This window comes from Pteropus alecto, unplaced genomic scaffold, assembly GCF_000325575.1.
Source record: "Pteropus alecto unplaced genomic scaffold, ASM32557v1 scaffold45, whole genome shotgun sequence".
Classification (NCBI taxonomy): Eukaryota; Metazoa; Chordata; class Mammalia; order Chiroptera; family Pteropodidae; genus Pteropus; species Pteropus alecto.
This window is the reverse complement of record NW_006442491.1, coordinates 26,221,232-26,231,521: the sequence shown is the minus strand read 5'-3', so window position 1 is coordinate 26,231,521 and position 10,290 is coordinate 26,221,232. Positions and strand designations below refer to the sequence as shown.

The window sequence follows — 10,290 nt, the reverse complement described above, 5'->3', positions numbered from 1 at the left end:
ACCCCCCTCCCCGGGCCGGGTCGAGGAGGGACCCTCGGCTCAGTCGCGCCGCGCCGTAGCGGGGGTGACCGCTATTCCGCCTCCGCCCCCGCGGAGAAGTTGCTCTATTGGCGTCCTGCGTCTGTTTGCAGGGGTGGAGGAGGGTGGGCTGGTGCCAGGCTGCTGCTCCGGGAGGGGGCGGGGGCCCCGGCGCGTCCTCGGAGCGCGCACCCCTCCGCCCCCTTCTTACGCACTAGCGCGCACTCGCCCCGAAAATTGGAACCCTGGAGGTGCCCAGCAACCCCGCAGCCAAGTTTTGTGCATTATTAGATTGCATGTTTAAGCTGAAAAAAAAAAAAAGAAAAAAAAAAAGGAATGTGTCCCCTTCAGGGTTTTTATCCACTTGGCTGTTGAGAGGTAACGGAGTCTGTTGCTTCCAAATTTCCAGGGATCTGTCAGAGGTGCAGAGGGTTGGCAGCTACTTGGTTTTTAAAAAGACGCTATTAGGAAATCCCCTCACTAGTGAGATAATTGAAATTTGAGTTTGTTTGCAGCTTCAGTTTTATGTGATCCAATTAAAAATACATAAGCAGGCACTTATATTTGTGTACATAAAGTATTCCTAGTTCCAGTTATGACTGATGGGACTGTGGTTTCGGTAGTGTGGGATCTAATAAAGCAGCATAATTCAATTTTGAACTTGTAGGCCCGTGTTCTGCAAATTAGGGTTTATGGACCATTGGTAATCTGGCCAAGGTTTTTAGAGAATCCTTGACATCTCCACGCATCTTTGGGGCTGCGTGCGTGCATTATTCCTCACCCCCTCAAAACTGCTCATTTTTGGTGTAGCAGATCTGTGAACAGAGAAAGAACACATTTAAAAATTTTTAGTTTTCAGAATATCTGCAGTATCGCCTGAGATTTGATTGTTTCTCAAATAGCACATAGGAATAACATCCCAGTAGGTCCCAAATTTTGACATTTTCAGGGATACACTATGTATGGCCCTTAGAAAAGTTGGATCAGAGACCACTCTGCTGTAGTCCGAAGACTAATTGTGAGTTGTCTTTCTTGAGACAACTGTACTTACTGACGGTGTATGGCACAGTATAGTTTGTTGGTAAGCCAAATTGGAAGATCAGATTGGCAACCTCAGGGAGATAGTTTCTGTGAATTTTGTGGCTCTCTGGCAATAGAAGGCTTGAGATCCACGTACGATAAAATGATTAGGCATGAATCGTCAAGTAACATGGTTTATGCCAACCAGAACAGGTGGTTTCATATAAGCGATGCATGACTGTAACCAAAGGCCTGGGAAAATGTGGAGTGGTAAAATGATTAGTTTTGAACTTCTTTCTGTCCCAGGGCAGATTTCTTAGATGAATTATGATGAATTATTTAAACATTTTTCTTGATTAATGGACTATTAAAAGCTATCTTTTACAGATTTTTTTCCTCCCTTTTTGCTAACTTTAGACTTTCATAGTAACCAGACTATGATACTGTTCTGGCTGTCGTCTGGCCATGGGCAAAGTAAATCTAGATATTTTGTGAAATTAGTTCTGTCTCATCATGGTTTCGCAGTCTGCCTGGAGTCTCATCTTTTATACTGTAGTTATTTCTTTTTACATTTAACTCTTTTGTTGTTATAGCACTGCAAACTCTTTCAATATGATCACGTTGACCACAACTTTTTGATAGTCTATATCTTTATAGTTATTTTTATAGTTTATTGTCAGTATAGTTGGAAGTTCTCTGAATTCATCAGTATGTTATTTCATGAGAACGACACAAGAAGTTAAAAGGCCAACAGCAGGTTAGGGAAGCCACAACTAACACGGCTGCATTCCTGGAAGATCCTGTGGCATTTAGTCTTTCATATTTATTGACGTACCTTTCTTACAACTATTTCGAATACCAAAGAAAATCTTAAGCAGAATTGTATCTTTTTAGAAACCAGATGCATTTGTGACTGTTGCCATCGTATTACAGGAAACCTATGGAAACAACAGGCCCTTAGGCTACAGTGTCTTGGCAATCTCTGATTTACAGAAGTTTCAAAGAAGTTTTTACGGTTTTCTTGGAAGTATGGCTTTGCCGCCAGTTTGTGGTTATGTCTTCCTGTGTTAAACCATGAGGGAAAGGGTTCCACATTCTCAGGCTTGATTCTCACTGTAGGTTCCTGTTTTCACCTTTCATGGAAAGACTTTGTATTGGTTATGACCAAATAGAGTCACACATGGACCACTCATACTCTGAACCCTTTCGAACAGGTTTTAGGATTTAAGGATTCTACCTGCAGAAATATCTTTAATCTGTGACATTGGTGGTATCTAAGTCAACTGAGAAGATGATATTTTCACTCTCTTCCTTTTCCTCTTGTCTCCCCAGTATTGCAAGGTTTGAGATAGTTTTAGTTTTAGTAAATATTTAGTAGTTTAATTTGTGTTTCCATCCCTTATGCAAAGCTTTGGTTTAATTTAGGTGAATAGTTGCAGTGAATTCCGTGGGCCTGCCTGAACCCTCCTGTATCCCGGGGTATTACGAGAGTCCTCCCTTATCCACAGGGGTACATTTAAGACCCCCAGTTGATGGGATACCTGAAACCACGGATAGTACCCAACCCTCTATATATGGTTGACCTTTATACAACATGGGGGTTATGGGTGCTGACCCCCTATGCAGTTAAAAATCCACATTTAACTTGGCTCCCCAGAAACTTCTAATAGCCCTTTGTTGACTGGAAGCCTTACTGAAAACGTAAACAGTTGATTAACACGCATTTTGTATGTTATATATATTATCTATTGAATTCTTACAATACAGTAAGCTAGAGAAAGAAAATGTTATCAAGGGAATCATGAGGAAGAGAAAATACACTTACAGTATTTATTGAAAAAAATCCATGTATAAGTGGACCTGTATAGTTCAAACTCATGTTGTTCATGGGTCATCTGTGCTATTTTTCCCTATACATATATACCTATGATAAAATTTAATTTATAATTAGGCACAGTAAGAGATTAACAATAATAATAATAATAGGACAGTTATAACCATATAATAAAAAGTTATGTGAATGTGGTCTCTCAAAATATCTTATTGTACTGTACTCACCATTCTTACGATGATGTGAAATGATACAGTGCCTGTGTGATGAGATGAAATGAGGTGCCTGACATAGGCATTGTGACATAGTATTAGGCTACTATAAGGGTTACTAGAACACAAGCACTTGAGCGACAGTTGCAGACGGCTACTAAGTGACTAACAGGCAGGTAACATATGCAGTGTGGATATACTGGACAAAAGGATGATTCATGTCTTGGGTGGGACGGAGTGGGATGGCGCAAAATTATATCATGCTATTCAGAATGGTGCGCAATTTAAACTTATGAATTGTTTATTTCTGGAATTTTCCATTTGCTGTTTCGGATCGTGATTGACTGCAAGTAACTTGAAACTGTGGATAAGTGGGAACTGACTGCTATATACTGAAAACTCTTTGATATAATAAAATAATAGCTCGGGCTTAGATTAGCTGCTCTCTAGAGAACAGTTTTGTTTGCAATAGAATTTGACATACTTGTGAGAGAAACAAAAAGAACTAGCATAGAATGAATACTTGGTGCTACAGAAATGAAAAAATATTCCTGTTTTCATGGCCACTCTGTGAGGCTGGACTGCAGTTTGGAGAAATGAAGTCACTTATGCAAGGCCATAGAGCTAGTAAATGTTAAGTCAAAATTTGAACCCAGATCATCAGGATTCAAAGCAAGTATTCTTTTTACCAAAAGCTGTCTCTAAAGATTTCTTCCAAAGCTGAAGTGTGCTGCCATGTTTTAGTGGTATGGTGCTAGGTTAACTAATACACCCTGTCTAAGTGCTTCTACATATGCATCCATTTTTACTTCTCCATTTCAAGAATTTATCACCGAAGAGGCATATTGGAGTACAGTGAGGGCACCCTTCTCTCTTGTCTCTGCGGTGTAGGAATAGTCTTTAGGCACTTAAGAGTTTAGGTGTAGCTTGGTACAGTAATAACCATGAAGTGCGGAGGGAGCATGCAGTCACTTTTTCCTTGCCAGAGTGTTCTTTTCTTTAGTTCATTTTGTGGAGGCGTTGATGCCCTCATGAGAAGTTCTCTTACTTCCATAAAAGTCCTGAAGGTAGTAAAACAGTTATTTTAAAATATCCCTCCCTCCCTGTTCTCATTTCTAAACTAAATTATTGTCATAAAATCCAGAGGAATATATTTAGTTTTGCTCATAGTACCTGTATTAGTTGGTTTCTATAGTTTGTAATAGTCATTCTTTACATCCTCCTACATTTGTTTCTTATGCCATTTGCCATCGAGACCTTTAGAATCTTTGATAATGTATATATATGACATAAATGACTCCTGTTTTGAGGAATTTGGGGGGGGCTTTTAAAAATTTTTTTATCTTTTTTTAAACTTTTTAAGTTTATTGGGGTAACATTGGTTAATAAAATTATATAATTTTCAGGTGTACATTATCATATGACATCTGTATATTCCATTGTGTTCACTTCAGCTACCATATATTTGATCCCGTTTACTCACTTCACCCTCCCCCTAAACCCTATATTTGACGCCCTTTACCCCATCTCCCTCTCCCCTCCTCCCCCACCCCACTAGTAATCACTAATCTATAGTCTTCTGGTAACCACTAGCCTATAGTCCATGTCCATGAGTCTCTGTTTGTCCTGCTCATTTGTTGCTTTTAGGTTTATAGCCCACATATAAGTGTTATCATGTGATTTCCAACTTTTTCTGTCTTGCTTATTTCGCTTAGCATGATTATCTTGAGGTCCATCCATGTTGTTGCAAGTGGCAGTATTTCATCTCTTATGGCTGAGTAATATTCCATTGTGTATATGTACCACAGCTTCTTTAGCCAGTCATCTATTGTAGGACACTTTGGTTGCTTCCATGTCCTGGCCACTGTGAATAATGCTGCTATGAACATCAGTGAGGATTTTTTTTTTAATTAATGAACCTTTTTTCTTTATAGTCATAATGAAGGTCAAAAATTTTTAGCAAGGAAAAAAACTGGTTTTTCAATAGATTTCTGTGGTGCTTTTATCTGCTAGGTATTTCAGAAGAACATACTAAGATAGAATTTGAAAGTTTCAAAAAAACTCAAAAGTAGAATTTTAAGATAACTCGACATGAATCCAAACATAAATACAAAGTGATGGATATATATTTAAATTTTCTAAAAAAGATTTTTTTTTTTTTTTACTCTTAAAGATACTTCTAGGACATATTCACTGGTCTAATTTTATGGATCAAATATATTATTTTATCAGTAAACTTTTAATATGTTAGGATTATCTTGCATACTATGTGACCAAGGTATTTTATTTTTTTGAATCTATAATTTTTGATTCTAAGATTCTTTATGTAAAAGGTCTGGCTTCAAGTTAAAAGAAGGTCTAACTGTCGTGGTGACATTGATCTTTAGTTCCTACCTATTTAGGTTGAGACTTTTTATCCTGGGATTCATGGATCCATAGGGAGTCTTTGGCTGGTCTGTGATCTCCCCAAAAATAGTATGCAAAGTTTTGTTTGTGCCGCCTTGCTTTTATGATTCTCAGAGGAATCTGTGACTCCCGCCCTCCCTTTTTCTCCCCACCCCCATCTCTTCCCACCTGCATACAAAAACAATATTAAGGATCATTGATTCCCAAACAGTTGTTTTGTATGAGCAGAATCTTATGCCTGGAGGCTGACTTCTTTGGGCTTTTTTTTCCCCTCCCTTTTTAGGAGGTCCTGCAGTCTCAGTTCGGATCAGTTGGCCTGGGCTTGGGGAGGTACTTAGAAACCTCCTAGGCAGGATCCAGGCAAGGGTCATCCCCAGAATTCTTCTTGGCCTTGTTATTCTTGGGAAGCTTTTTCCCTGCCCTTGCCTATGCAGCCTGGTGAGTAAAGGTTGGAACAAGAGGCATGAGGGTAATTGCAAGACAGTCTTAAAGGGTACTGGGCCTCAATCTCAGCCATCTGCCTCTGCAGATGGGACTGAAGAGGTGGCCATGGCAAAAGCTCCTGACATTTTCTTGCTTTGAATACTACTACTTATTCATTCTGTTACTGCTTCATTCAATATGTTAGGAGGAAAGGGTTTTCTTTCTTACATTGTAGGAGGAACAATTGAAAAGAATCCCTCCATTTTTATATCCTCTAGACTTTGTATGAGATACTTTCAACTTTTTGTTAATGTTGTGCATTTTAAGTAGAATTTTTCTTAAAATAATGTCTAGTTGAGTGTGTAACCTTATTTTTACAGAGATCATGCATATATATCAAGTTCTGTTAAAGCAGATGGTATAGGAAAAAGGATCACATATTACAATTCAAGAGTCTTATAAAGTACTTTAGTGTAAGTCAAGCAACTTGGTGGAACAAAATTCTAGAGTGACAAGAAAATTCTAAGTGTAGTCTCTAGAAGTGGCTGAATGAACTTGAAGTTATCCTGGAGATTTTCATAGAAGTCTCTTTGTTGGACTAGATCCGAAGTCGAATAGAAAAAAAAAACTGTTTGGTTTGATATGTAATTTGGGGAAAATAACTAAGCTTTGGGCGGTTTGGTGCAGGGCATTGACTTTTATACGAGGATTCTGTTTTATTTGTTCCTTCTCTAAGTGTACATAGTAAGGAAGTGTACCTAGACTGTTTACTTTGGGTTCATGGAAACCATCAGTATTCTGAGAAATCCTTCGCAAAATTATGTCTGGTAAGCTAGGTCCAGATCATAGATTTTATTTACTGAAAACAGTTTTATAATATAACGCGGAGACTTTACCAATCATGTTCATCGTGTGTTTTGGCATAACAACTCTTGCAATGTTAGCAGTCTAAATTCAACTGCGAGTTAGCGTGAAAAAGTCAAAGTGCCATCCTTATTGACCATGTGACAGTTGGATCACATTATAAATTACATCATCAAATTGCTTCTTTAAGCAAACCCTGTGTAGTGTCGTTTTAAGGGACTCGGGGATATTCTGCCTAATGGAATTAACAGTTTTGCCTTGAGTTGTAAAAATAACACTGAGGAAATGATAGAGGATATGAAAGAAAGACATCATTAATGACCAGCTCCAAAAAGATAATTGTAAAAATGTAAAATAAGCTCCTCTTATCAGTGCTATTCACAGTGTGCGGATCTCTGCGGGTCTGTGGACTGTTACCTATGTGATGAATTTAGTCTAGAAGTTGAAGCATTCAGATGCTTTTTTAGAAAGATTGTCTGTTGAATTTAACAATAAAAAGTAAATATATAGCGTACTCTTTATTTTTTTTGAAAAAATTTATTCCTGGTAATTAATTTTTCTAGTATTTTTTTTCTAATTTTTTTTTTAAGTATTGATCTATGATGGATTGGGGAAAAACTAAAAGTAGTCCTTTGTCATAGAGGGCACTGTTCAGGATAATAGGCCACACCAGCATTATCTTGGAGCTTGTTAGAAATGCAAATTTTTGGGCCCCATTTTAGACTGATTGAGATGAACTACCTTGGGTGGGAGGCCCAGTAGTAATCTCTGTTATGTATAACAAGCTATCCTGTTGATTTTTTTGCACGTTTAAATTCAAGAAACAATGTTCTAGATCAGCACCATCCAGCAGAGCTTTCTTTGTTCTATGATGGAAAATGTCCTATATGTGTGCAGGACCCACATGTGGCTTCTGAGCCCTTAACCCATTTCCCATTTAGGAAGAAAAAAAAGTGCAGCTCTCTGCCAGCATTAATTTAATTTTACATAAACATGTTCTCTTTGAGGCTGAAGCAAATGTGACTGGTTTTCAAGGTGAAAATAAAATATAAAAACTGTCCTTGGAGTTATTTCTAAACAGAACTTGTCGCTAATCCCCATGTAACAGAAATGTGTACATAAATCAGATTCCTCAGATGAATCCTCGGCTAACAACTGTTCGAGAACGATGTTAACATCACATGCAGGAGTGCTACGTTTTCTAGGATTTGACATTTTCAGTGATCTAGAATTACGATATTTTGTAATTGGAAATACCACCACTAAAAACAGAATGCTATAAATAGAATGATGTCATTTGTTTCCAAAGACTATTGATATACTAGAGCGATGCGAAAATACTAATAAAAGTGAAATATTTCATGGCAGACTTTGAGGATAAAGTTAGGACTGTAATCCGTGAGTCTCCGGTAAATGCAGCCACAAGCGCTGCGGGCGAGTATTCTCAGGGCAAACGGGAAATGGGTTAAAAGGTGGCTAGTTGAGTGAGGAACAGAATTTCAAATTTTCTTTAATGTTAGCTAATTTAAATTTAAATAGCCACATTGGGCTTGTGGCTGCTGGTGTTTGACAGCAAAGTTCCAGACCTTTTAGGCTCCCCCTCACCTTTTTAGGGGAGGGGAGTTGATTTTTTTTCTTTGTTTGGAAAGGAAAATACAATATGAGACAAGACTACCATTTAGCCTGAAATGAGACTAAGCAATTCATATAATAAAATTTGGTACTATTTACCCATTTATATTACCTAATTTTATCTAAAAGTTAGTTTGATGTTAAGAAAATAGTAGGATCAGAAACAAATTTAGATGTGTGTTTAGTAAGGTTTTGCAAACAGCAAAGTAGCTGTTCCAGTGAGGCCTTGTGACTAACATGGATGTCTTTCAACATGACTTCTGAAGCTTTTTTAAAATTTTCATATAGATTTAAGACAGGCAACTTTTAAAAGTGCAATACTGTAGTTTTCCAGTTCTCAATAAAATACTGGTTTTTGAGGATTCTCATTACTTTAGACTAGTTAATGGGGATTTTTCTGTGTAAAGTATTTCTGGTTTATCAGTTTACTTAGAAGATGGTTTTTCTATTTATAAAGATATCTTTGTTTTTAAATAATATTCACAAAGGTTCCCTCGAGAGATTGAGACTTATCCTCTGTCTTCAATATATTTAAAAATTAATTTGTCAAAAGAAAGGATTTCTTTTATTCATTCAGGGTTGTATATGCTTCCCTGCCTCCAGCCCTACCTATTTGTACTTCAAATTTAAGCTCCTTAAAAAAAATAAAATAAAATCGAGCATGGCATTGATCAATATGTTGATCAATAGCCATTGCAGAATTGGAAATTATTTTCTGATTGACAAATGTAAGGAACCATGGCTATAGAAGTAAATGAAGATCCACCTGTAGAATCATAGCTTTTCAAAATGCTGTCCAGACATAATAAAATGAATCTTTCTAACCATACTATCATTTTGTTAAATATACTTGCCAGGTTTTAGGTTTTCAAGCAGGAGATTATTAGTCATTTAGGCAGTGATTCTTGAAGCATGAGTCAGTAAGGGGGTCCCGTGTGCTTTATACTTTCATGGAATGTTAGAATTGGAAGGCTTCTTAAAGATCACGGATAGGACTGCAAGAATAGCAAAGTTATTAATGTACCAGTGCCTGTTGCTTTGTTTATGGCGTGAATTAATGCTGTATTGTCTTCCATTGGTGTTCATTAAAACAGCAGTGTTTTTAATTCTGTTGTAGAAGCTGTCTTACACTCTCAGACAGAGTGAGTGAAGATGTCATGGTAGGTTGTTTGACCAGGGGCTTCTGTTCAGCTGAAAGTGTCCCAAATATCACTGATTGGGGATAATGGGAAGGCTTAACATTTTGTGACATGCTTTGGGTTCCAGAGGGTTTTAAATTCTTGATTTCTAGGCATTTTTATATTTAGATTACCGCTTTGGGTTCTTAAGGAATTGGAAAACCCAGTCTGTTGGAATCAAGTTCTGTTTGTTGACAGATCCCAAGTTTAAAAGGTTTGGAGGTTCCTTGCTTCAAATTTGTACCCATCACTGCCACTGGTTCCCAGAGCTGTAATTGGAATGTCGTATGAGATGTTACTAAAAGGCTGATTTCATAAGCTATGCCCCAATACCAGTCTCCTCTTATTTACACATAATAGTCATACTCTGTCTGCCCCGCTCCCCCTCTTACTGCAGCATTTCCTGCCGTCAGGCTCTCCCTGGGTTCTCCTGACATTCTTTCATGTTCACTCTTGAACTAAGCTTTGTTGCCGTTATAGCTGTGGTCATGGCAGTTATTTCTAGTTTCAGATTTAAGCATTATCAGGTTTCACACAATGAGCGTCTTAACTAGGTTCTTCTAAACCAAAGCCTCTTTTTTTGGGTTCTCAGATTGCAGAAGAATAGAATTGGAAGGGACTTCAGAGGCCATTTAGTCCAATTTCGTCATTTATGGATGATGGAATAATCCTGGTCACGTAAATATTTTTCGAGATTGTCTATGAT

General features: G+C 37.7%; 1 protein-coding gene across 1 annotated transcript in view; it reads left to right on the top strand.

The window, feature by feature from the left end:
* Positions 1 to 10,290, top strand: part of CHD6 (chromodomain helicase DNA binding protein 6) — a 175,004-nt gene that overhangs the window by 489 nt on the left and 164,225 nt on the right.